The sequence below is a fragment of the Rhinopithecus roxellana genome, chromosome 3 (genome assembly GCF_007565055.1).
Source record: "Rhinopithecus roxellana isolate Shanxi Qingling chromosome 3, ASM756505v1, whole genome shotgun sequence".
Taxonomy (NCBI): Eukaryota; Metazoa; Chordata; class Mammalia; order Primates; family Cercopithecidae; genus Rhinopithecus; species Rhinopithecus roxellana.
Genome location: NC_044551.1, coordinates 169089465 through 169093493, shown reverse-complemented (window position 1 = coordinate 169093493; position 4029 = coordinate 169089465). Strand labels below are relative to the sequence as shown.

Below are 4029 nucleotides of genomic sequence, written 5' to 3'. Positions count from 1 at the left end.
GTCATTTACTTTTTTGTTGCTGTTTTTTGAGACGGAGTCTTGCTCTGTCGCTCAGGCTGGAGTGCAGTGGCACCATTGTGGCTCACTGCAACCTCTGCCTCCCGGGTTCAAGCAATTCTCCTGCCTCAGCCTCGCGAGTAGCTGGAACTACAGATGCCCACCACCGCACCTGGCTAATTTTTACATATATTTTATATATATATATAAATATCCATGTTCTTTTTAGTATTTGTATTTTTAGTAGAGACAGGGTTTCATCATGTTGGCCAGGCTGAACTCGAACTCCTGACCTCAGGTGATCCGCCCACCTTGGCCTCCCAAAGTGCTGGGATTACAGGCGTGAGCCACCGTGCCCGGCCGGTCATTTACTTTAATAACAATACATATACCATGTTATCACCATGGAATGTAAATTCAGGTTAGACAAGAGAATTTCACAAGTGAAATAGCATTCTGTAGTATATAGAAGTTTGGGTATACTGTCTGGCCAAACCAGCTTGTTCATAAGTCATTAATAAAATCCATTATAGGTGTTCAGTTTAATATTTACAATTTTTATGGAAAAATAAGCAATGCACACACTTAAAAAGTGTTCATTTACCTTTGCATGAGCGCTTAAAATACATATTTCTATTTCAAGACGACATTTCAAAGTTATTGTAATATAACAGCAGCAAAAATATAGTTTGCAATTACCAAAGAACTAAACTAGAATCTGTAAGTTATTCTCATGTTTACAATTGTGATTCTTTAATAAATACTGCTATTATGCAACTCTATTGTAAGCTTTCTAGATTTGGTTTAAACACACACGTATATATTGTCAGTTGTGGGAAGCTTTACCAGTTATATTCCACACACTTTTGGGACAGAGTTCTTAAAGAGCCAGCCAGTCCACAAAACAGGTAAAAAAAAGTTACATTAACTGGGGCAAATAGGATGCTTATATAACATCCAAAAGAGGTGAGATTCTGCAGCAAACTGGGGGTACTACAGGGTTGGCTTATTATCTTCTTTAGAACCAAGTTCATCTTAACAATTTAAGAAGGTGGACATTTCAACACCATCAAGTGCATTTAGGTGACATGTTTCTTTTAAGTTAACTTGACTCCCTTGAATGACCTAGTTAGTAAACTAATCACTAGTAATTCGGTTACCAGGCAAATCAAGCCTGCAAGAAAGCAAGCCAATATTCAAAATGCCGTGTTACCATCTAAACCCATACAAATTAGTTTATTTTCAACGATCATACGTAACTTCAATAATGAGACGTCTAACTAAAGCAAGCTCCTCCAGCAAGACCAAGACAGCATCTCTTCTTTAAAGGCTTAGGTTTTGCCCAGAATTCCTGATACATGGAACAGCCCATAACAACAGTCATTGCTCCTGCAACACAGCCTTGGGCTGCCACATGCATGTGAATCAGATGAAGGGACATTTTAGTATTTCCCCGATCTTCAATGTGTGTAATCCATATGCAACAATTGCTGCAAAACCTGTCATTCCAGTGGGTACGAATGGGCCTCTTTGCCTCTTCGAATAAGTTTGGATCCCTGATCTTCATCATATGAAGAAAGGGAAACATCTGTGTCTGTTGATATAGTGATTGATCGAAGATTTTCCCTAGAGCAAGGAAACCTCTCACGACAACCGGCTTCTGATCCCCACCCATGCGCCCAGTCCTGCCGGCTTCTCCTATAAAGACCTTTTTAATATAGACAAATTAGTTGCTAAATTCAGAAACTGAAGTTACACTTCTGGATATCTCTTGTAGCCGAAGAAGAAAAAGGTTTTAGAGTCAGTAAAGATTTTATTATAAGCCTGGTATTATCTTTCCCTTACTAGCAATTAAGGTTCACAGGAGAGGGAGAGGCCAGGGACAATGGCAAGGACCCAGATGCATCCAGGATGGTCTGGGCTCAAACTCAAGCCTCTGCCACTTCCCAGCCAGGTGACTTTGGGTTATGATCTCCTCCCCCCGACTCTCTGAGTCCATTTCCATCAGATGGAAAAGGCTACCAGGACCTTGCTCCGCTATTACTGGGAGGATTCATTAAAATAAGGCTTGGACTAGGGCTAGAGCACACATATTCAAAGCTAAATAAATACTGGTCATTTTTAATTAATGCTTATGTGAGTTAGCCAAAAAACTACTTGACCAAAGTGAATTCGAACAAACATGCAATTTGGAAGAAAGCTAAGAACAACTTAACCACAGCAAAAGTACCACTGAAAAGCAACACCCCCAGTAGTGAGCATTGGAAACCCTGCAGATTAGTCTTCCTCTATGCAAAGCATTTCCATTTTTTTCCCAGAGATTTTCTATTGTCTTTCAGTTGTAGTTTGAATTGATTTTATTTTATTTATTTTTTTTTTGTTTTAGACAGAGTCTCACTCTGCCGCCCAGGCTGGAGTGCAGTGGCACAATCTCAGCTCATTGCAAGCTCTGCCTCCTGGGTTCACACCATTCTCCCGCCTCAGCCTCCCAAGTAGCTGGGACTACAGGTGCTCGCCACCACGCTTGGCTAATTTTTTTTGTATATTTGGTAGAGATGAGGTTTCACCGTGTTAGCCAGGATGGTCTCGATCTCCTGACCTCGTGATATGCCCACCTCGGCCTCCCAAAGTGCTGGGATTACAGGCGTAAGCCACCACGCCCAGCCTGAATTTATTTTCAATAATTTTTTCTTGCTCTTATTGTAATGGGAAATCTTAGGACACAGCAACTCTTCATTAATAAGAAAACAACTTAAATGGCCAAGAAAAGAGAAAATGCTTGAGACAACCTCTCCTACTAAGGTGATGTAAGTGAATTATGGAGTCTCACAAAATAGTATATATAGCATGAGCTCATTTTTTTTTCTTCTTTTTTGAGACAGAGTCTTGCCCTGTTGCCCAGGCAGGAGTGCAGAGGTGCGATCTCAGCTCACTACAACCTCCGCTTGCAGGTTCAAGCAATTCTCCTGCCTCAGCCTCCCAAGTAGCTGGGACTACAGGCACCTGCCACCATGCCCAGCTAATTTTTGTATTTTTAGTAGAGATGGAGTTTCACCATGTTGGCCAGGCTGGTCTCAAACTCCTGACCTTGGGATCCACCCACCTAGGCCTCCCAAAGTGCTGGGATTACAGGCATGAGCCACTGCACCTGGCCAGCATGAGCTCATTTTTGAAAAGCACTGCAATAAAAGGGCATGGTGACATCCTGGCCAAGCACAGTGGCTCACTCCTGTAATCCCAACATTTTGGGAGGCAGAGGCGGGCAGACCCCCTGAGGTCAGGAGTTCGAGATCAGCCTGCGCAACACGGTGAAACCCAGTCTCTACTAAAAATACAAAATTAGCCGGGCGTGGTGGCACATGCCTGTAATCCCAGGTACTCAGGAGGCTGAGGCAGGAGAATCGCTTGCCTGGGAGGCAGAGGATGCAGTGAGCCGATATTGCTCCATTGCACTCCAGCCTGGGCAACAAGAGTAAATCTCATCTCACCAAAAAAAAAAAAAAAAAAAAAAAGGCACACACAGTGACATCCGTATCAAAGGACTGCAAGTGGGTGAAGAGCGAGGTGGGACTGTGGGGGCTCCCTTTGCTTATTTTGCTTTCTTTCTATTTTACTGTTTCTGAGATGAGAGTGCATTATATTTGCCTTAGGAAATAAACTAAAAGACAAAGCTCAAACATTTTTTCAGGTACGCCTGTAATCCCAGCACTTTGGGAGGCCGAGTTGAAAGAATTGCTTGAGCACAGGAGTTCAAGACCAGCCTGGGCAACATAGTGAGACCTTGTCTCTAAAAAAATTTAGTCTTTTGATTAATTTTTTTAACATTAAAATATCTCATTTGTTTCAGTCCAATTCTACTTTTTCTGCCTTTTTGATATTTTAAAATGATTTCAAACAGGGATAAAAAAAATTAAAGTTGTTCCCCAGTCTGTGAAATGGGAATAATTATACCTACCTCGAATGGTGATTGTAAAAGTTAAGTGAGATATTTTCTTTAAAATTTCTTGCATAGTCCCAGGCACATAATAGATC

General features: G+C 41.7%; 1 pseudogene; it reads right to left on the bottom strand.

Moving 5' to 3' along the window:
* Positions 1 to 1273: 1273 nt before the first annotated feature.
* Positions 1274 to 3526, bottom strand: LOC104659411 (annotated as a pseudogene).
* Positions 3527 to 4029: the final 503 nt, after the last annotated feature.